We start from the raw sequence: 24,341 nt of genomic DNA, 5'->3' as shown, positions 1-24,341 counted from the left end.
GAATACATGTGTATGCTTCAAGAAAACTTTCTTGGTCTTTCTCAGCTCTGGGAGAGCTGATGCGTCTTGGTGCCATCAGATGACACTGGCCCACTTGCACGGCTGACTGGAACATAAGAACTGCCACTGTGGGTCAGAACAAAGGTCCATCAAGTATAGCATCCTACCTCCAACCAACACCAATCCAGGTCACGAGTACCTGGTAGGAGCTCAAAAGTATATACCAGGCACTTGTGGCATGGATTGGCCACCGCTGGAGATGAGATCCTGGGCAGTACAAAGAACAATAATTATGATAAAATGACGACTCTTTTTAATATGCTTAAGAACATTGCTTACTCATCGGACTGTTAGAACTGAACCTAGAAATCTAGCCTTCAGGCCTTTTATATTTTTCTAGATTGAAAAGTATTCCACAAGGTTTTTGCCTTGCGTGAATACTATACATGATTGAAATAACTGAATGGCCGAGGGAAATGCAAGGAAGGAGAAAATGATTATATACAAGTCTGTAAATGTTTATTGTAAACTGTACACGCCTTGCCCTATACAATGTCTCCATACAAGTATATTCTCAGTTCAGAAGATGGATTATGTCTCTCCAATCTCAGGATGCAACATACATAGATCGCTTCTCTTTCTAAGCCTGAAATCAGTAGTAACTGAGTCATACAGAAGACACAGGCTGTGCCTCTATAGGGGTGCATCCATGTTACAAAGGAGGCACAGATTCGGTCTTTATAGAAGCACATTCACGTAATACAGGAGACGCAGACTGTACCTCTTTTACAAGTCTGAAATCTGTAAAAGTCAATGTGTAAACATCCCATGATGCATTGTTCATTGTCCGATGGTATGAGGTCTGACAACAGTACGCACATGTGATCACTATAGGGGTAGTTGTAAGCCTAGCACCTCAGAGTCCATGCGTAGCGCTGGCTTCTCTTCCATACAGTAAAATAAGGAAAGTGGGAGGATTGTAATTGCTCACAGGTCAGACCATCCTATACTCTGAACAAGGGAAAAGGTAATGTTACATTTACTAATAATTTTACTCACAATTACGAAGCAGTTGGGGGGAGGAAAAAGGCATCTGTAGATACAATGTCTGAATTCTGCCACACCTCAGCCCTGCCTCTCCCAAGAGATTGTGTTAGCTCTGTAACGCATCATTTTCCTCCATCATTTCATTTACTAAGGCAGCTGTACCATGTATTTTTTCTCTTGGGAAGAGCACAGCTATTTGGCTTGAGGGTCTTCCGACAACTCCTTCAGCACTGTAGGCACTCTCTTTTTTTGAAGCTGGGCCACATACAGAGAGACAGAAAGGGATGGCAGGCCCAGCATAGGCTCCCAGCATAACTGGATTGCAGTGTAATGCTGAAACACAGGGTCTGTGACTATCTCTCTGTATATGGCAAGTTTTGCCCATTTTTGTTCATCTTACCATGGTGTGGTAGTTACCTAGGGGATGGGCCTAGAAAGGCACAATCCAGCCTGAAACAGCAGCAACAGCGAACCTGTCGGCTGCTTCAGCAGTGCCTTATGACCAGAATGCCTCCAGTTCAAGTTTCCAGCACCCAGTGAAGCTGCATTAATGGCACCGAGGTTCACAACTCATTGGCAGGAAGTGGTAGCACTCTTTCTGCGCACAGTCCTTGGGTGCTGGCACAGCCATAAATTCTACTGTATACATGGTTTTATAAAAAAAAACAGTGCTTGAGTCAGTTAACATAAGTGTCATTCCTGGTGAATAAAAGCACGCAGGAGTTACTGGTACATCTGAAGCGAGGGGTGGAAAGCTACAACCTTATCCTTTTGGGTAGCAATTTGAGATGTGTATAGGCAAAAGAAAATACCTTCTCAAGATACCACTCTTGAGTCCAAGAAACTGAGACTACCAGGGAGCACACCTGCATTTTGTTTTTTAACCTCTGAAATCCTCTCACACCCTCTTGGAGAGGGAAGACCAAATCAAACTCCAGCCCTCTTCTCAAAACATCTCATTTTGCCCCATACAGAAGGGAACTTCCACCCCTCATTCCAGGACAACAGCATCGCAAAAACGGACGGGGAGAACACCAGTGTAGGTAGATCCTTCTGCAACGTGACTGCTTCTTTTCCTGCATATCAGCAGCTTGCATCTCCTATTCTTTGAACACTGTGCAAATACTTATTGTTTCTGAAATGCAAATTAGCTTATGCTTTGTCATTACACTGTAGTTAAAGAAAAAAAAATTAAATTAATAAAAGAAAGAGCTCTATTACTATGAGGCATCAACAGGATGGCATCCAGTGAGGTATCACTGTCTTAGGTGGTGAGGAGCTCTTCCATCTGTCGCAGCAGCCTTAGAACATGCCTGCACACACGCATACACACTTACACACACAAAGCTACAGTCTTCAGCTAACATGATGTCCCACAGATAGCAGCAATTCAAGGAAACAGGAAGAAAGTGTGTTGGGGGGGGAGGGGGGAAGTGTGTCCCAGCTTCAACCGAGAGCAAGGCCTGGTGCTGCAAAAGCCCTTCCTGTTCCCACGATGTGTCTCTTCTGCACACTTATGCTGCTGAGTGCTGAGAAGCTCCGAACGGAAGAAGCCACACAACGTGGCTCTGATCTGATTGTTTCAGTCTCGGGAACCTAGAGCCAAGCAGTCACAGCCATCAGTAACAAAAAGCTTTTACCAAAGATCCACAACTTTCCCTCCACCTTCCCATCAAACGCTATCCCTTTCAAGCAGGGGTGGGAAGGAGAAAGGCTTCAGCTCTATCACCCTCCCTCTAGGCCTGGAATATGACGTGACTTCCCATCATCCTTCCTAGCCTGTGTAAATTATCTCTTGGTAGCTGTGGCAGGAAAGTAGGAAGTGAGGTCCTTCACCCTCTATCACCCTTTTCCATTCATTGGGCTCATAATTCTAACCCTGCAAGCACTGCTCCCACCCACCTCAATATACTCAGAATTTGCACTGAAGCATTTCAGATTGTGGGAGGGGGCTCTAAACAGAAGCAGCATTCTCACTAACAGGTTGGCTGGCATTAGGAAGTGGCCCTATGCACAAAGTTATTAGGAATAGGAGGAAAACGGATGGGCAAACTAGATGGACCTTGTCAATCTTTACCTCCCATTATTTACTATGTTATTAAGATGAAGATGATCCTAGAGCCAAGGCAGTCCTGAGAAGAGTTACCAAAATTCCTATGGGACATGTAAACCCTAACTAGAGAAAGGATATGAATAGACACTCAAACAAAGGCATAAATAATACACAAAAAGTATGCACTTCCTAGTAGAAAGAAGGTCTAGAACAAAAAATCGTGGCACAAGGATGAAAGGACCAGAAGATATTTCTTCATAGAAAGAATAGATACATGAAACACCTTCTCAGGGGAGATGGTGAATGCAAAAATAGTAGCATTGAGAGGAAACAGGGATGTCAACCTCCATGGCACCTGCACTTTGTTAGAGCTCTGCAGTGGCTCAGTCAATCAAATGTACTAACTATGGGAATCAGTGGTTTTGTGAGTGTCGAGATGCACTGGTGTGAAGGTGCCAGAAATAACAACAAAGCACAGAATGATGAATTTTAAGGAATTTAACTACTTGGGCCCTAAACATGGTGCAACTAAGATGGCAAAAGCAGGGGAGATGCAGGAGAAATGGCAGCAGAGGACACCCTGGGAGAGACTGACACGTTGGGAGGTGAGCTGCAGGTCTGGCTAAGGGAGATCTCCATTCTAGCAGAGTTCTGATCAAACATTAACCACGTGGGAAGGAGAGTTAGGGAGGTAGAAGGGAAGCCAGAAGAGTATCGAGAGCTGGCTGAGGATGTGCAGAAGTGGGTAGCAGACTCTGAGCAAAGCAATCTGCAAGTTCAAGTTGCAAGATCCTGAAACGGATCCAGACTAACGACGTCAATGACCGCATGGACATTGTTAAAAACCTGAGCCAAGTAATCTTAAACACTAAGCTGAACCCTAGTTCAGAGATGGAAATTAAGACTGAAAGGGTGCATAGTGCCCTGGGAGCACCACACAGGAACCTTTCCCATGATATAATAGAGAGGTATCACAAGTATGTTGTGAAAGAGAAGAAACTTGCTAAGGCCTGAGTTTTGGGGCCTATAATGTGGGAGGGACATAAGTTGGAGGTATACTTGGATGTCACTGCTGCAACATTAAAGAGGTATAGAGAGTTCCTCAAAGTCACCTGGAAATTGGAGAATGAAAATATCAGATATAAAAATAGTTATTCCCCTGCTGAACTACCATTCCCCAGTAGCAGTGTGACCATTAGAGCATTATCCATAAAAGTGGCTGTGCAAGCTTTTAAGGATGCCAGAATTACAGGAATCTCAGCCCCCAGTAACACAAGGATAGCCGGTATGAAAACAAGTAGAGAACAATGGGAAAAGATTACGTTGACACTCAGGAGTTAGGGGATTGCCATCTGGGGCAGCCGCATGAAAAAGCAAGGAATTGAGCCTCAATAAAGAAGGTCTGCAAGCCCCCCACTTGTGGAATTCTCTACCCGAGAACTTGAAAACATCACCCGCGCTAGCCCAGTTCAAGAATGGCTTAAAGACTTATTTCTTTTTAGAAACATTTGGCGTTAACCGGATGAGTTACTGGATCACTCATACTCTTATCCTTTCTAATGTGCTGCCCTCTCTTCCTATCAGATATTGTAGCTCTTCCCCAGGTTCTTTTGTATCCACCCTGTCCAGTATTGTACCTTCCTGTAGTTGCTGCATATCCTTATTTCTCCAATTGTAGATTGTAAGCCACTCAGAACCTCGTTTGATGGGCGGGATAGAAAGTCCCCAATAAACTTGAAACTCCACCACTGACACCAGCTGGAAATCTATATTAGTTTCATAATAAGTTTGAGTGACTGAGTTAACGGGACATGAGATATCTGGGAGGGAGGGGTCACGGAGGTGTGGTAAGCTTCATGGAAAGGATATTGCAGCTTGTAAAATATGTATTCTGTAAGGTACATGCATACTTACAGAAGGGCTTAGGTGGAATTTTGGCATTTCTATGCATGTATTTCATTATTCTAAATATTTATTTATTTATTTATTTATTGCATTTGTATCCCACATTTTCCCACCTATTTGCGGGCTCAGTGTGGCTTACAATAAGACATGAATAATAGAAATACATTTGTTACGACTAAGTTATGGATTACATTGAACAGAGTTGTACGAGACATTCGAATATCAATGGGAGTATAACAATGGGACATCAACATAGAAACATTAGAAGGAGACAATGGGAAAAAGGGCATTGAAAGTATCATGGTACATTGTTCCGTAGGTAGGTGAATGATTGACTGGATAAAGGGATGTGGGATCAGAAGTGGATGTGTATTGAGTTGGTGAACAGTGAGTGTGGTTTCTAAGTGTTTTGGCTTTTTCCGTAAGTTTGTTCAAACAGGTGAGTCTTTAGTAGTTTGCGGAAGGAGGCTTGTTCGTTAGTCGTTCTTAGGTTGCGCGGTAGTGTATTCCAAGACTTCGTGCTCATGTAGGAAAAGGTTGACGCGTATATCGTCTTGTATTTCAACCCCTTGCAAGTTGGGTAGTGAAGGTTGAGGTGAGTTCGGGATGATCTTTTGGCGTTTCTGGGTGGTAGGTCTATTAAATCAGTCATGTACGCTGGGGCTTCACCGTAAATGATCTTATGGACTAGTGTGCAAATTTTAAAAGTAACGCGGTCTTTGAGTGGAAGCCAATGTAGTCTCTCGCGCAGTGGTTTTGCCCTTTCATATTTAGGTTTTCCGAGGATGAGCCTGGCTGCTGTGTTCTGGGCTGTTTGAAGTTTCTTCAGTATTTGCTCTTTGCAGCCTGCGTATAATGAGTTGCAGTAATCCAAGTGGCTGAGGACGAGGGATTGCACTAGGCTGCGGAAGACGAATCTTGGGAAGAATGGTCTTATCCTTTTCAATTTCCACATGCTGAAGAACATCTTCTTGGTTATGTTGTTTGCGTGGGTTTCAAGTGTTAGGTGGCGGTCGATAGTCACACCGAGGATTTTTAGCGTTTCTGAGATTGGAAGTTTTAGGTTCGGTGTGTTTATCACGTTGTATTCGGTTGTGTTGTATTGGGAGGTGAGTATCAGGCATTGGGTCTTTTCTGCATTTAGTTTCAGGCGGAATGCATCTGCCCATGTGTTCATGATATGTAGACTTTGATTGATTTCGTTGGAGATTTCTTTGGTGTCTTGTTTGAATGGGATGTATATTGTCACATCATCGGCGTATATATATGGGTTTAGGTTATGGCTTGATAGGAGTTTCGCTAGAGGGATCATCATTAGGTTAAATATGGTTGGTGAAAGAGGTGATCCTTGTGGGACTCCACATTCAGGTATCCATGCTTTGGACGTGGTTGAGTTTGATGTCACTTGATACGAACGCAGGGTTAAGAACCCCTTGAACCAGTTCAGGACACTTCCTCCGATGCCAAAGTATTCAAGTATGTGTAGTAGGATTTCATGGTCGACCATGTCAAAGGCGCTTGACATGTCAAATTGTAGGAGGAGTATATTGTTGCCGGTTGCAATTATTTGTTTGAATTTGGTCACAAGGGTGACTAATACTGTTTCTGTACTGTGATTCGAACGGAATCCTGATTGGGCATCATGCAGTATCGAGTGTTTGTCTAGATAGTTTGTGAGTTGTTTAGTTACCATGCCTTCGGTTATCTTGGTTATTAGTGGTATGGATGCTATTGGTCTGTAGTTCGTTATTTCGTTCGTGTTTTTCTTTGTATCTTTAGGAATTGGTGTGAGTAAGATTTTTCCTTTTTCTTTTGAGAAGAGTCCATTTTGTAACATGTAGTTTATGTGGTTTGTTAGGTTTACTATGAATTTTTGAGGAGCAGATTTCATGAGGCTATTCGGACATATGTCTAGTTTGCAGTTGGATTTGGCATATCTTTTGAGAGTTTTAGAGATGAGGTCTTCTGATAATAGTTCAAATTCGGTCCAGGTTCTGTCTGCTGGGTGTGTTCCTTCTTCTGGATCTAGGCAGTCTAGGAGAGTGGTGTATTCTATAGGGCTGGCAGGTATTTTGTGTCGCAATAGTGTAATTTTCTCCTTGAAGTATTTCGCAAGGTTGTCGACACTTGGTATATCTTTGCTGTTGTTTGTAACAGGTGTGGTGTCTAACAGTTTGTTCACGAGGTTGAAGAGTTTATGTGTGTCTTTGTAGTTTGGTCCTATTAGTGTTTTATAGTGTAGTATTTTTGTCTGTTTGATGGTGTATTTATATTTTCTCCGAAGTTGTTTCCAGTCGTTTAGTGTTTGTTCGTCTTTCTTTTTGTTCCATGTTCGTTCAAGTCTCCTGACTTGTGTTTTCAGTTTTTTCAGTTCTTCGGTGAACCATGGATTTGCATTTTTCCTGTGTGATGTTCTGGTTTGGACTGGGGCGATTTTGTTTAGTGTTGTTGTGCTTATATCGTCCCATTCTTGGAGGAATTGGATGGTGTTGGCGTTTATGGTCCATTCGCTCTGGTAAATCTGTTGCCAGAATGTTGTGGGGTCTATTTTTCCTCTTGTTGTGTAGGTTTTTTGTTCATGTTTGTTGATTGTGTTTAGTTGTGTTTTTCGCCAGTAAAGAGTGACATTTGCTTTATGGTGGTCTGACCATAGTGTAGGTGTCCATCTTGTGTTAGTGAGTGTGATAGTTGAGTCCGGTTCGAATCTGTTTGTTATGATATCTATCGTGTATGTAATCAGTTTGTTATGTGTTAACACTCCTATAACCCTACATGATGACTTTAAAGGACCAGCTATGAAGGGGCAGCACCGTGGATCCTCCAGCTTGGCACAAGTCTTGGCTGAAACTTCGCTACCTAAAGTGCAGACATCACAGATGAACTTTTTGAACCCTCATTCATTACTAATCCACAGAGATCGTCCTCTATTTGCGGTGTTTGGACATGGGCCCTTGCCCAAGTTGACCCTGCTCATCTTTCCCCTTCCCTTTTTGCAGTCCCACCCAACTTTGCGTCAAAATCTTTAGATGAACAAGTGGAATCTTGGCATTCCATTTTGCAAGAAGGCTTACATACAGTCGCCCCCAGGACTTTTTATTCCTGTCATTCTGTTAAGCACCATGCTTGGTATACTCCCAAACAGCTAAATTATAGAACGGAATGACTCTGGAAAAATCAGGCTCTACAACAGACCTAAATAAATGTTGACAACTCCATTGGGACTATAACTACCTATTTAAAGGCTGAAAAGAAATCATTTATTGCTAAAACCCTCTCAAAGGCCTTAAATCCTTCAAAGGATCTTTACTCAATCCTTAAGCAACTCAACAACCCATAGATAATACGGACCACCACCACCCTTCCTTCAGCAGATGCACTTGCACATTACTACACTGATAAAATCCACACTCCAGTGCAGCCCTTTTCCACTTTGCCTACCTTTAGCTCTGCTTCTGTACACAAAGGCTTACCCTCCCAACCCTTGAATCATTCTTAACTCCCAATCCTGCAGGTTCTTCCACCTGGTCCACTTTTCATCCACAAACTCTTCTATCATTGCAGAAAATTATGTCTACAATGAAGACCACTCAAAGTGCTTGTGGCCCTATCCCTCACCCTGGTTAAAATACCTGACCTCAAATAGCTACTTGTTCTCTTATCCATTATTAATCTAAGTTTATCAACAGGTCTGTTCCCTGAAATTTGGAAACTGGAAATAGTATGCCCCATACTGAAAAAAAACAGAACTTGACCCTTCCGTCCATTGTCACCATCGTCCTATTTCCAACCTGTGCTACATGTCTAAAATACTTGAGAAAATAGTGTTTCACTAACTTACTTCTTTTTCTGATAAATCATTAACCCTTCACCTCAGAAAATTCGATTTTAGAAGTCACTTCAGTACTGAAACAGTTATGACAGCCCTCATTAGTGAGATTCACACCTACTTTGAATGTCACAAAATGGTCCTTGCGGTATCTCTTGACTTACCATCAGCCTTCGATCTCGTCAATCACTCTTTGCTCCTCTCTCATTTGACTGCCCTAGGACTATCTGGTATCTAGGATTAATTTCTTCATCTTTCAGCAACTGAGGGCAATTCGTCACCTTTTTGACACTAACCAATTTCACTCTTGTCTTCCCGTTTGGATTATTGTAATTATCATTGACGCAGGTTTAGCACACTCAGCACTAAAAAAAAAATGCAAACTTTACAAAATACTGCTATTCGTCTACTTTGTCGTGCTCATCAATATGATCACATTACACCTTATTAAACCAATATCATTGGTTACTGGTTTGCCATGTGATTACAAGGTTGTGATACTCACACCTTTAAGGCTCTCCGAGTAGGTCTGCCTGAGTACCTTTCATCCCTCACAATTCCCCAGCAAGAGAGTCTTACGTTCCATAAATGATCATTGTTTACTCCTTCCTGGTCTAAAATCCGCATATCTAGAATCCACCACACACTGTGCATTTTTCTTTCTTTCTCCTCACGTCTAGAACTCCCTTCCCCTCTCTCTCTCTGCAGCAATCCCTCCTTTCAAAAATTTAAAAGAGAACTCAAAGCGTGTCTATTTGTGCAAGCGTTTGGAATGCCAGATGCATGAGGGGTGTCCTCCACACCTTTATTTCTTTGTAATCTCTTGAGATTTATGCTGTTTTTATTGCCCCATCCCCAGTCTCTTCCCTTACATGTTTGTCTATTGTCTATTTCTACGAATGAGTGTTTTAGCTGTCCTGTCAAACAATGGAGTTCCTTTCCCTTTCTTGTATGTTATTTAGTATGTACACCGCCCTATCCTGCGGAGTTAGTTTGGGCGGTACAGCAAGCAATATTAAACTATAAAGTATCATAAGAAACTCCCAAGCTGCACTCTAGTGATGGCGAAAAGTGAAAGACTTAAGTAAACTAAATATGTAATACTTTGGGTTTATGATCAGTCACTACAACCGCTAATTATGAGAATCCAGACCATATATGGTCTTGCTGCACAGCCTATATATTTAAAGCAACTGGGGACTTTTGGGGCCATAATGCCAGAAAAAAAATAGCCACAGTGAAATCAAACAACCTAATTTTAACAAGAAAAGCCCTAATGAATCACCACAAAGCACAGAACCTAACTAAAAGAATAGTGGCCCGCATATGTGACGACGACATACATATAAAATATACACACTGACAAAAACAATAAACCGCAATGAGACGAACGCCTTATCGTCTCCGTAGAAAACAAAGACTGAAGAGACCCTGTGTAATGATGGCAGTGCAGGAAGCGAGGCACAGGCATGGAGAGTTGCTCTAGGCTGTAAAAGATTTTTCCTGCATCAGGTTGCTATAGCAGCAGATCACTCACTTGTGAAAACCTGCAATCTAGCTTGTTCTAAGAGGACAAAAAGAGAACAAACATGGAAGGGAAAGAGGACGGCTACTTTGATCTTGGGTGCTTCACCTGCCTTCACATTCTCGGTTTCTATGCTGAGAAGTAGCATTGCCGTCACTCTCAGTACACTTACAGGGAGTGCAGAAAGGCACACTAGCTGCTGCTGTCTGAGGCCTGGCTCAAACTTGCAAACTTGAACAGGATTTCTCAGCTGCTGTTCCTGCTCTTCCTCCTCCTCCTCCATCCTCCCAGTCGAAGTCCTCGGTATCCAGCTGTAGCTGCCCTCAATCCAGAGCTGGAAGCTGAAACAGGAAAACAATCAGCTTGTTTTATTAATGACTCCTAGGTTTTATCCTACAGCATGTGTGTCAAGTCACCCTTTCTGCAAACATAATTACCATTATTATGTTACTCATTACCTAAGGTTGCAAGAATCTCAATGTTTTATCAGAAGTTACATTGGCTCCCCACTGAGGGGAGAATTCTTCTTAAGTTGTTCTGTGTTCTTCATAAGTACTGTACAACACTGTGCCACCATATATATATATATATATATATATATATATATATATATATATATATATATATACACACATTTTCAATTTACACTTCCAGTAAGAAATCACAGAAGTTGTAATAATTCCATTTTTCACTGCCATCCCCTAAAGGCAGAAAATCTTTAGTATTATTTCGTGCTTCCTTAGCTGATCAGACAGTGAAAGTCTGGAACTACTTACCAAGAGATTTGAGAGTTATTACTCATTATTAAACTTTTGGAAATACGTGAAACTTTCTGTTTCACAAATTTGTTTTAGAGACAACTTCTTGATTTACAGAGTTACTAGGTGATATATTGTACAGTGTAATAACTGGAAGATTGGGTGTTTCATTTGACTGTGTAATTCACTAGTACTGTACTAGTTTTATCTTTATTGTAATCCGCTCAGAACTTCTTGTGGTTGCAACGGAATATAAAAATTATTATGTTACATAATGCTGACGCAGAAAGAAAATTTATTTATTTTATTTTTGTTACATTTGTACCCCACGCTTTCCCACTCATGGCAGGCTCAATGTGGCAGGCATGGAGGTTAAGTGACTTGCCCAGAGTCACAAGGAGCTGCCTGTGCCGGGAATCAAACTCAGTTCCTCAGTTCCCAGGACCAAGTCCACCACCCTAACCACTAGGCCACTCCTCCATTACCACTAGGCCACTCCTCCACTGTTGCTACTATTTGAGATTCTACATGGAATGTTGCTATTCCACTAGCAACATTCCATATAGAAGTCGGCCCTTGCAGATCACCAATGTGGCCGCACAGGCTTCTGTTTCTACGTGCAGGACGTCAGACTCACAGAAGCAGAAGCCTGCGCAGCCTTCTACATGGAATGTTGCTAGTGGAATAGCAACATTCCATGTAGAATCTCCAATAGTAGCAACATTCCATGTAGAATCTCCAATAGTATCTATTTTATTACATTTGTACCCTGCGCTTTCCCACTCATGGCAGGCTCAATGCGGCAGGCAATGGAGGGTTAAGTGACTTGCCCAGAGTCACAAGGAGCTGCCTGTGCCGGGAATCGAACTCAGTTCCTCAGTTCCCAGGACCAAGGTCCACCAACCCTAACCACTAGGCCACTCCTCCACTGTTGCTACTATTTGAGATTCTACATGGAATGTTGCTATTCCACTAGCAACATTCCATGTAGAAGTCGGCCCTTGCAGATCACCAATGTGGCCGCGCAGGCTTCTGTTTCTACGTGCAGGACGTCAGACTCACAGAAGCAGAAGCCTGCGCAGCCTTCTACATGGAATGTTGCTAGTGGAATAGCAACATTCCATGTAGAATCTCCAATAGTAGCAACATTCCATGTAGAATCTCCAATAGTATCTATTTTATTACATTTGTACCCTGCACTTTCCCACTCGTGGCAGGCTCAATGCGGCAGGCAATGGAGGGTTAAGTGACTTGCCCAGAGTCACAAGGAGCTGCCTGTGCCGGGAATCAAACTCAGTTCCTAAGTCCACCACCCTAACCACTAGGCCACTCCTCCATTACCACTAGGCCACTCCTCCACTGTTGCTACTATTTGAGATTCTACATGGAATGTTGCTATTCCACTAGCAACATTCCATGTAGAAGTCGGCCCTTGCAGATCACCAATGTGGCCGCGCAGGCTTCTGTTTCTACGTGCAGGACGTCAGACTCACAGAAGCAGAAGCCTGCGCAGCCTTCTACATGGAATGTTGCTAGTGGAATAGCAACATTCCATGTAGAATCTCCAATAGTAGCAACATTCCATGTAGAATCTCCATAGTATCTATTTTATTACATTGTACCCTGCGCTTTCCCACTCATGGCAGGCTCAATGCGGCAGGCAATGGAGGGTTAAGTGACTTGCCCAGAGTCACAAGGAGCTGCCTGTGCCGGGAATCGAACTCAGTTCCTCAGTTCCCCAGGACCAAAGTCCACCACCCTAACACTAGGCCACTCCTCCTCTTTAAGTCATTCTCCTCTAGAGACTTAAGGGGCATCATCCTCTAAATCATAAAACTCAGGTGCTGGAGGATTTTAGAACTATAGACCAGGTGGTTTTTACTACCTCAACTAGACTATTGCAATTTGCTCTACTTCCGGACTTCTTCTAAACAGTTAAAGCGACTACAACTGATGCAAATACGGCTATTAGATTAATAAGTGGTACTGGGCGTTATGGAAGTGTTTCCCTAGTATTTGCATTTTTCATTGGTTGACGATACAAAAACCGTATTCATTATAAAATTTTCTGTTGGATGTTTAAATAAATATTTGGATTGGGGTCTGAACAAGTTGTTGGTATTTCTATTCGTAGTCTGAAAACTTGGTTTTCTGAGAACTCTGAATTTAGGATTTCCTTCTGTCAAAAATATTCATTTTAAGTCTATTTTGGAAGCTTCTTTTCCTTTTTTTTTGGGTGGGGGGGGGGGGGGGGGCTAGATTATGGAATTTACTTACTTTGCAATTGAGACCTGTATCTCCTTACCTTTCATTCAGGAAATTGTTGAAGACAATTTGAGAAATGATTTTATTCTGATTTGTTTTGTGATTTTAGTTTTTTAATTTTATGTTCATTTAATTAATTTGTTACATTTGTATCCCACATTTTCCCTCCTATTTGCAGGCTCAATGTGGCTTACATAATACCGTACAGGCGATCGCCAATATCGGTATGAACAAATACATAGTGATGTTGTAATCATGTGTTACAGACATGTTAGGGAATCGTAAGGGGGGAAGAGTTGTGTCCAGTACAAGCTTTGGCTTTGTTGTGTTGTAGGGTTAAGGCACTTAAGTTGGACCTTTAGGGTATGCCTTTTTGAACAGGTAAGTTTTTAGTAATTTCTGGAATTTTAGGTGGTTGTTTGTTGTTTTCACGGTGCTTGGTAATGTGTTCCTAGTTGTGTGCTTATATAGGAAAAGCTGGATGAATAGGTTGATTTGTATTTGAGTCCTTTACAGCTTGGGTGGTAGAGATTAGGTATGTTCGTGTTGATCTTGATGCGTTTCTGGTTGGTAGGTCTATGAGGTCTAACATGTATCCCGGGGCATCTCCGTAGATGATTTTATGAACCAGGGTGCAGATTTTGAATGCAATGCATTCTTTTATCGGCAGCCAGTGCAGTTTTTCTCGTAGGGGTTTGGGGCTTTTGAATCTCATTTTTCCAAATATAAGCCTGGCTGCTGTGTTTTGAGCAGTTTTGGAGTTTCTTAGGATTTGTTCTTTGCATCCCGTGTAGGTCCATTGCAGTAGTCTAGATGACAGTACCATGGTTTGTACCAAGTTGTGAAATATTTCCCTCAGGAAAAGGGTTTACAAATCCTCGTTGAGCTTCCACATCGAGTGGAACATTTCTTAGTTGTGACTTTCACTTGGCTCTCCAGTGGTGAGATTTCGGTCGATTGTACTCCGAGAATTTTTAGGCTGTCTGAGATAGGGGGAGGTTGTGATTTGGGGGCTATTATGCTGGTGTTTTGTTCGTGTTATATTGGGATGAGAGGATGAGACAGTGTGTTTTTCTCTGCGTTAAGTTTTAGTTGAAATGCATTTGCCCATGAGTTCATGAGGTTTAGGCTGAGTTGATTTAATTGCTGATTTCTGCTACATCATGTTTGTAGGGGATGTAATTGTGACATCGTCTGCGTAAATGAAAGGGGTTAAGGCCTTGATTGGATAAGGACTTAGCTAGTGGGGTCATCATTAGGTTGAAAAGGAGCGGTGATAGTGGTGATCCTTGGGGTACTCCACAGTCTGCTTTCCATGGTGATATGTTCGAATATGATTTCCTTGATATGTTCTAGTAGTTAGGAAACCCTTGATCCATCTAAGTACACTTCCGCCAATCCCGAAGTATTATAGGATGCTTAGTAGTATATTGTGGGTTTACCATGTTGAACGCACTAGACATGGCGATTGTAGAAGTACGTTTTTGCCTAATGCAATTTCCTTGTTTGAATTTGGCTAAGAGAGTAATTAGTACTGTTTCAGTGCTGTGGTTGGCGCGAAATCCTGACTGTGATTCGTGTAGTATTGATAATTTGTTTATGTAATCAGTAAGTTGTTTGGTTATCATGCTTTCCCATCAGTTTGACTACCAGTGGGATAGAGCTACTGGGTGGTAGTTAGTGATATCGTTTGTTTTTTTCTTGGTATCTTTTGGTATCGGGGTGAGGAGGATGTTGCCATTGTCCTTAGGGAAGAGACCATGTTGAAGCACGTAGTTTACGTGGGATGTGAGGTCTGCTATGATTAATTAGTTTGGTTAATGTTATTTTAAATTGATAAATGTCTCCTTATTATTGGAGGTTTTTTTTTCTTATTTATTTATTGTAAACCGCTTTGAATCCTTTCTTTGGAATGATGGTGGTATATAAACTCCGATAGCATAGTATAGTTTAGGGGAATGAACTGCTGCTATTTGAGCTATTTCAAGGCAACAAAATGTGCTACCAAACTATTCCATCTACCTCGTATTTCATGCTTTATCAGGGCAACCTTCAAAGTATTTACCTAAGTAAAATGACCTGAAGGAAAACTGCCCTCCTCAAATGTAGTTAAAAGTATGCATGGGAGCCATAGCACTGTGCACTTTTAGCCACCTTAAAAGCAGCAGCTCTTGTGGGCAATTTTAGATCTGGGGGAAAAAAACAACACATTTTCAAACACGTATGTACTATTGTTTAAAGTCATTTCATATTGGTGGCAACAAAAACAAGGAGAAAAAATATGTTGCATTTTTCATTTATCAACAGGCTGCTGCATGGCAGGCTGAACAGTGGCCCTGGTCATTATCAGCAGTAGCTTCAAATCGAGCCCCCCCCCCCCCCAAAAAAAAAAAAAAAAAAAAAGCAGAAGCCCTCTTCCAGCATAAGCTTCCCCAGCACAAGCCTCCTCCTTCCATGATCTACAGTTCTCCCCTTTCCACTCCCACCTTCCCCACAAGACGCAGACGACGACTCTTCCCTGCAACCTGGTCCCCTGGGCCTACCTGAATATCCCGGGTGGTCTTGGAGGGTCTGTTGTGGCACAAGCGAAGTCCATCGCTCGGTGCCCATGGTGGCACTGAATCCTATTTGGCGGCTGCAACTTCTTGCCATAGTCTCATGGTACTGCTAGGGGTTGCAGTAGTACTGTCAGACTGTGGCAAGAATTGCCGCTGCCACACTGGATTAAGTGTTGAACCATGGGCAAAACTGAATGGACATTGCTCCTTCCTCAATGGACACCCCTAAACTACCAGGGATATTCATTATCTGCTCTTGGGGTGAGGGTAGAAGTGGGAGAGCCCTAGACACAGGAGAAGGAGGCTTGCATCTGGGGGAGCTTTATGCGGGGAGGGGGCTTCTGCTTTGTGGGGGGGGCTAGAATGGGTAGGGGGCCAGAACAATATTGCTCCCATGATGACAAAGTAGGAAAACCCTGAATAAAAATGAACGGCACAAATGACACAGACATTTTCAGGCTGCCCAGTCTTATTAGGCACCATGTTATAAAATTTTTCCCCTACAGCACCCTTTTAAAGCTGGCCTGTAGGGGTCACTGTTGTGTGATGGCTGGAATTCTCCTGCCACCTTGGGACAAGAGAGTGCTGCAAAAACATCTGATTTTATGGAATCGGAGATTTAATGTTTTAGGTTTTCTACACTGTTTCTTGCTTGTTTGATTCTATTGGTGTAGGTACTTGCACACAAGAACTACCTGCATTTGCTTCCTCAAAATAAGAGCATAGAGTTGCGTTTTTGCCTTTAGTCTGGTAGCTGTATTGGTCCTGGATTCTTTGTAGGTTGTGAATTACGAAAAGAAGCCAGACTTTTCCTACCCCTCACACTGCTGTATAGTAGATCTCAGCCCAAAGCATTCTTGCCAGCAATTGAGGTGTTGAAGATCATGTCTTGTACCCTATCACATGCTCTCCCCTCATATTCCATTTAAGTATGCTCTCTCCGCCTACAATTTCTTCTTATACATTTTTTTTTTGTTGTTTCTTTGTTGTTGTTGTGTGGTTGGTTTGTTTTTTGTTTTGTTTTTTTTTTAGTATAGGTCACCAGCCTGCCAATTTTTCAAAAAGGGTTCCAGAGGTGATCCATGAAATAACAGACCAGTGAGGCCTGATGTCGGTACCTGGCAAAATGGTAGAGGGCTATTATAAAGAACAAAATTACAGAGCATATTCCAAAGCATGGTTTAATGAGACAAAGCCAACATGGATTTAGTGAAGGGAAATCTTGCCTCACCAATCTATTACATTTCTTTGAAGGGGTGGACAAACAAGTGGATAAAGGTGAACCGGTCGATACTGTGTATCTGGATTTTCAAAAGGCATTTGACAAAGTACCTCATGAGAGACTCCTGAGGAAATTAGAAAGTCATGGAACAAGATGTAATGTACTATTGTGGATTTTTAAAAATCAGGTTAAAAGATGGAAAACAGAGAGTAGTGTTAAATGGTCAGTATTCTCAATAGAGAAGGATACATAGAGGGGTTTCCTAGGGGTCTGTGCTGGGACCACTGCTTTTAAACATATTTATAAATGATCTAAAGATGGGAATAACTAGTGAGGTAATTAAATTTGCTGATGACACAAAGTTATTAAATCGCAACAGGATTGTGAAAAATTGCAAAAGAACCTTACAAGATTGGGAGACAGGGCATCTAAATGGCAGATGATGTTTAGTGTGAGCAAGTGCAATGTGATGCATGTGGAAAAGAGGAACCCAAACTATAGTTACGTGAGGCAAGGTTCCACATTAGGAGTCACCGCCCAGGAAAAAGATCTAGGTGTCATCGTTGGATGATATGTTAAACCCTCTACTCACTGTGCAGCGGCAGCTAAGAAAGCAAATAAAATGTTAGGAATTATCAGGAAAGGAATGGAAAACAAAAATGAGAATGTGATAATGCCTCTTTATGCTCCATGGTGCAACTGCAACTCGAATACAGAGTGTAATTCTGGTTATCACATCTCAAAAAAGATACAGCAGAATTAGGAAAGGTACAAAGAAGGGCGACAAAAATGATAAAGGGGATGGGACGTCTTCCCTATGAGGAAAGACTAAGGCAGCCAGGGATCTTCAGCTTCAAGAAGAGACAGATGTGCAGAGACATGATAGAGGTCTATAAAACACTGAGTGGAGTGGAACAGGTAGACATGAATTGTTTGTTTACTTTTTCCAAAAAGACTAGACTAGGGGACACGCAATGAAGCTACTAAGTAGTAAATTTAAAACAAACCGGAGAAAATATTTCTTCACTCAATGTGTAATTAAACTCTGGAATTCACTGCCAGAGAATGTGGTAAAAGCAGTTAGCCTCACAAGGTTTAAAAAAGGTTTGGTACTTTCCTAAAAGAAAAGTCCATAAGTCGTTATTAAGATGGACTTGAGAATTTCCACTGCTTATTTCTAGGATAAGCAGCATAAAATCTGTTTTTACTGTTTTAGGATCTTGCAAAGTACTTGTGACTTGGATTGGCCACTGCTGGAAATAGGATACTGGGCTTGATGGACATTCAGTCTATCTCAGTATAGGCAACACTTATGTTCTTAAATCAGAAACAAATGATATGCTTTAAAACTATAATTTATTCTATATTTATCCCAAAAAATGGTGATGCAGGAGTCTTTCACTTCATGAGAAAAAAAAGTATTTTCTGTTCAAGGCAGTCTATTGGATTGGTAAAAATTTTCTATTACAAACTAAAAAAACAGGAGTGTAACTGCTGTAGAATCAACAGATGAATCAACGACAGCAAAGGTGGAACAAGGAAGGAGGAACAACAACCGATGAGAGGAACAACAACTGATGATACATGAATAACTTTGTTGAAGAAAGTCCTGATTTAGCCAAGTTTCAGTGACTACCTGCATCAGGGGTCATCCGATTCTTCAATACAAAATAAAAGCAAATCACTAAAATGGAACCCTTTGACAAAATAATGACACTCCCTGCTCACCACCATTATTAAAATCAAAGGAGGCTGCAATGATGTATGACTGGTATGTTCATTATTAAATAAAATGAGTTTCCACCAAACACACCAAGAGTGAGAGGGAGAAGTACTGAAATAAATCTGGAGAAAACAGATGTTTGGGCAACTGACACCTGAATTTGGACTCATTACTTTCTCTTCTTTTGATTTATTTTCCCTGCCTGCTGCTTATTTGTTTAAATATTGTATTTCTCTTCCCTTCCGCCTTCAATTGTAATTGTTTTCCTTAGTTCATTGTAAGTCGCTCTGGGACTGCTTTACGTGGCAAAAAGCGGGGTATAAATGATCTAAAATAAATAAATAAATAAATAATCTCTTGTAAACTACAAAAATCCCTTCAAAGTGACACCAAATCTTGCTTTAGAAAAGGGTCTCTATATTGGAAAGGACAGCAATCCAAACTGATGCAGGACAGGAGATGAAATGTCAGCGCTTCATCTGAGGAAAGTCCTATTATCATAAGAACATAATAGCCATACTGGGTCAGACCAATGGTCTATTTAGCCCAGTATCTTGTTTCCAACAGTGGCCAATGCAGGTTACAAGTACCTGGCAGAAACTCAAATCGAGGCAACATTCCATGCTACCAATCCCAAGGCAAGCAGTGGTTTCCCCATGTCTGTCTCAATAGCAGACTATGGACTTTTCCCCCAGGAACTTGTCCAAATCCTTTTTAAACCTAGATATGCTAACTGCCGTACCATAATGTAATCCATAACTGAGTAGTAACAATCGTAATTCCATCATTTACAATGTATTGTAAGCCGCACTGAACCCGCAAATAGGTGGGAAAATGTGGATACAAATGCAACAAATAAAAATATTCTCCGGCTTCCTGTGGTCATGCAGAAGTTTAACTGTTGTGTTGACCCTGATGGGACTAATGGGGTTAGGAAAGCTTTGGATGTTTTTTCTGTAGTTAATAAGCAGTGGCTCGATGACACTTCAGTAGCATGGAAGGAGTATAAAGGTCACCTCCATCAGTATCAGGGAACCTGAACTTCATTTCTCAGTTCTCATGGGAAGTCCTTCACTATGCTGCACCAGCTCTTCAAACCCTCTATTTCTTAAAATAAGTTTGAGGATATACCTGGTCATAAAGGGTTTAGGTAAAGATGTTAACATGAAAGCAGGAAGGCTGCTACAGGATAGTCTGTCTCGAGGGCCTGGGGGCAGTGTCAGGGACTGTGAGTAACCTCACTATGAAAAGGATTCTCACCTGGGTCAGCTTGTGGTTGCTTGTGGCATGGTCTGTGGTCGCCATGTGCCTGAGGGATGTGGAGAAGGACCTTGGTGCTGTTGCTGCTGATGCACCTGGAGCAAGGAGAGAGTTTAGAAAATCTAAGATGGCTTCCCCTCACCAAACTGTAATATGTTGAAAATAAGGATGAAATTTACCGTATTTTTCGGACTATAAGACGCACCGGACCATAAGACGCACCTAGGTTTAGAGGAGGAAATAGGAAAAAAAAATTTTCCTTTTTCCCTCCTCTAAAACCTAGGTGCTCCGGTGCGTCTTGTCCGAGTTTTGGATTGCCGTCCCGTACTTACGCGATGCCATGTTCCGTGGTGGTCTAGTGACGTCGGGGCAGGAAAGAGCCCCCTCTTTCCTGCCCATCGCGCTGCTCTCCGTGCTCCTCACTGCTTCCTGACGGTCTCGGCGAGATTCAAAATGGCCGCCGAGAATCTCGGCGGCCATTTTGAATCTCGCCGAGGACCGTCAGGAAGCAGTGAGAGCAGCGCGATGGGCAGGAAAGGGGGCTCTTTCCTGCCCCGACGTCACTAGACCACCACGGAACATGGCATCGCGTAAGTACGGGACGGCGATCCAAAACTCGCTACCTTCGGACTATAAGACGCACCCCCCATTTTCCTCCCAAATTTTGGGGGAAAAAAGTGCATCTTATAGTCCGAAAAATACGGTACATGCAAAGCTGGGCTACATATAAACACTTCATTTATGTCATGTTCAGCTAGACTCACTACGTAGTTGATATATTCTGAAAATGGGAGAGGAAACAGCCTCAGATAATGCAGAACATTTATATCAGTATTTAAACAAATGATCCTGCTGCATCAGTTGGCATAAAAAAACCTCACCCTATTTCAAGAGTAACTTAACTGAAATGCAGCATATCAAGCACCCCGATGCTGGTCACCGTTTCGCAGGACCATTCCGCTGCTTCAGTTGAGATTAGTAAGCAGGACAAGCACAAAAGAATCTTTTTTTCTCCTCCTGAAGAAGTGGAATGGTCCTGCGAAACGGTGACCAGCATCGGGGTGTTTGATATGCTGTATTTCAGTTAAGTGGCTTTTTTTTAATCGAATCAAATAACTTGTTTTGTGAATATTAAAGCATAAAGTGTCAATCTGCTTTTTATGCCAATGATTGATGCAGCAGGATCATTTGTTTGAATACTGATATATAAATGTCCTGCATTATCTTAGGCTTTTTCCTCCCATTTTCAGAATATATCAACTACGGTAGTGAATCTAGCTGAACACGACATAAGTGAAGTGTTTATATGTATTTTGACATGCAAAGCTGGAATATACATTTGCTGGCACACCTATTAACAGCAAGAAATACACAAAGTCCTGGGCCTCTGGCCTCATACAAGTATGTCAGTATGGGGAGTATGTTCTAGCTCATGCCATCTCATACACGTAGACAGCACATTAATACAGGGAGGTTCTCTCATTCTCATTATACATGTAGATTGTACATTAAGAGGAGCTCTCAGGCTCACCTCATAAATGTAGGTAGTATGTTACTAAAGAGAGGGACTCTCTTACACACATCTCATACATATGGACAGCATGTTAGAACAGGGGAGGAGCTTTCTCATCTTCACCTCATGCATAAAGATAGCATACTAGTATAGGAAGGGGAATTTTTCACACTCACTGAATCATGCCCCCTTTTAAGGATTTGACACATTATTTTTTGCTTAGATTGATTCACTAGCACCTGCCATTTTACTGACAGGGCCTTCTTTTTCCTCTGTTGCCCCTTCCTCTTCTGCCCCACACTTTCTCTCTGGCACAATGATTTACAAGACATTACACGGAGAAGCCCCCACTTACATGAATGACCTCATCGACCTCCCAACCAGAAACAGTTCGACGTCTTCCCGTACTTACCTTAATCTACACCTTCCCAACTGTAAAGGTATTAAGTACAAGTCCTTCTTAGCATCCAATTTTTCCTTTTTGGGTAGCCAGTTTTGGAATGCGCTACCAAGATCCATCCGAACAATCAACGGCCTTTTGCCCTTCAGAAAAGCATTGAAGACCCATCTCTTCAAGAAAGCCTACCCTAATGATTCAACATAACTAAAGCCTGCCCACATGATTCTTACCGACGACTGTTTATACACTGACCATGTCTCCTATATCCTACTACTATCCCTTATCTATTCCTTTCCATCTTCCTTACACTTACCTCCTAACGCTTAATTCCTTACGACTTTGTTATTCTTTATATTGTTAAGATGTAAGCCACATTGAGCCTGCCATTTGTGGGAAAGCGCGGGGTACAAATGTAATAATAAATAAAACACACTCTTCTTCCACAGAGGTCACCTTACAGAGCAGTTTTTGCTTCAGTACCTTTGCAGTCATGGTTTACCTTTTAAATAATACCACTGACCTCTTTAACTGGTATACTTGCTTCAATGAGAAAGATTGCCTGCCCATTAGATCCAACACATCCTCATATCGTACTTTGCCCATTCATGATCTTCTTTCTTTGGCGCTTCTCATAATTAATCAAGGGTTTCTTTTCTGGAATTTTCCCTTCTGCTTAGAAAAAAAGCTATAGTTTGCCCAGTTTTGAAGAAGGCTTATATGGTCCTGACTGTTGTCTCACATTATCAGCCAGTGTCTAATTTATGCTTTCTTTCTACGCTGACAGAAAGATGGCCTTTTCACAGTAGAAAAGATGTTAGCACTTCATCCAACAGTCTGGTTTTCAGGAAGGCCACAGCATGGAAACTGTCCTTGCATCACTCTTGAATGAAATTCATGCGATGCTGGATAATGGGCAAGTAGCTCTTGTGAACCATTCTCTCCCATTAGCAAGACTGGTTGAGACTGGTACAACAGGACAGGTGCTTACCTGGTTCACCTTCTTTTGCAGAAATGACATTTCTTGATACATCTTCAGTTCAACCCCTGAATTCCTCTGGGTTCTATATTACCTTCATTATTGGTGAATGTTTTTCTCAATCCCTTAGCCACTATTATCCAGGACTTTGGTATAATCGCTCACTACTATGCAAATAACATTTTATTACTCTTTCTCACTACCTTCAACAACTCAGACGTGACTGTTTTGCAACACTGTTTGGAGTCGTCGTCTAGCTGGCTTACTCAACCCAGAGAAGACAACTGACTGTTGGATTACAGGCTGCTCCTTTCACCCTTCTGTTATACCTATTCTGTTTAAGTTGCCAGTAACGACTGTGGATTCATTTAGATATTTAAGTGTAACAATCAACTATGAGTTTTCCTTTAAATCTCAGGGTTCTTCAGTCATCACAAAAGGTTTCAATTATGTGCCATCTGTAGTTATTTTGATGATGCTTCCCCCTATATATGTTACTTCATTTTCTTTTCGTATCTCGCCTTGCAGTAATGCTGTTTATGCAGATATGTCCCAAATAAATTTGAAAAGACCTCAGACTACTGCTCACCTTCTATTTCCAGCTTGCTACTATGATCACATCTCTCCAATGTTATTCTATTTATACTGACTTCTGATCTCTTTAATCCTTGTATTTAAAGCTCTGCATGAGACCCCATTATTTGGCAACATTAACACTGCCTACGCTAGTGTTGGTGCGTGCAGATCCATTTTCAGGTGCCTGTAAAAAATGCCTTTTTAAAATTTTTGCCAAATTGGCACGCATCCATTTTGGGTCTCAGACCTTACCGCCAGCCATTCACTTAGCAGCAAGGTCTCTCACGTTAACCGTGCGGTAATCGCCTACGAGCATCAAATCAGAGTTACCGCCCGATTTTTGCTGCGCGCCAGAACATAAAAATTATTTTTAGGTGTGTGTTGCGGACGCGTGTCAAAAATGAAATTATCGCATGGGTCACGTAGTAGCTGGGCAGTAACTCCAAACTGACGCGCATTGGGCGTAAAATGGTCCCTCAATGAACATTATCTTATTCCCCACTTTTCATCTCATGGTCATCTTGAGTTCACTAGGCATAGTGCCTTTTTCTTTTAGGCTCCATCCCTCTGGAATGATCTTCCTCTGCACATATGTGCTGTACTAACTTTTAAGAAATTTAGATTTGCTCTTAAGGCTTGTTATTTTCAGTTACCATTTGGGGCTGACCTATGTCCCTGAGATATAGGGAGGATTCTGTTTCATCCTGCTCGGTCTCTATCTCTGCTATTAGATG

General features: G+C 41.9%; 1 protein-coding gene and 1 long non-coding RNA gene across 2 annotated transcripts in view; both read right to left on the bottom strand.

Annotated features, from left to right (window-relative positions):
* The window catches only part of ATG9B (autophagy related 9B), a 250,985-nt gene that overhangs the window by 71,246 nt on the left and 155,398 nt on the right, over positions 1-24,341 (bottom strand). The gene's annotated exons all lie outside the window — the stretch shown is intronic.
* On the bottom strand, positions 503-10,585 carry LOC115465210. Its single transcript, XR_003941362.1, has 2 exons — positions 10,529-10,585; positions 503-2,643 (listed from the first exon to the last, which is right to left on the bottom strand). It is a non-coding gene; the product is annotated as an uncharacterized LOC115465210 (long non-coding RNA).

Source organism: Microcaecilia unicolor, chromosome 1 (assembly GCF_901765095.1).
Source record: "Microcaecilia unicolor chromosome 1, aMicUni1.1, whole genome shotgun sequence".
NCBI lineage: Eukaryota > Metazoa > Chordata > Amphibia > Gymnophiona > Siphonopidae > Microcaecilia > Microcaecilia unicolor.
The sequence above is the reverse complement of the archived record's forward strand: the minus strand, read 5'-3'. Positions and strand labels throughout refer to the sequence as shown.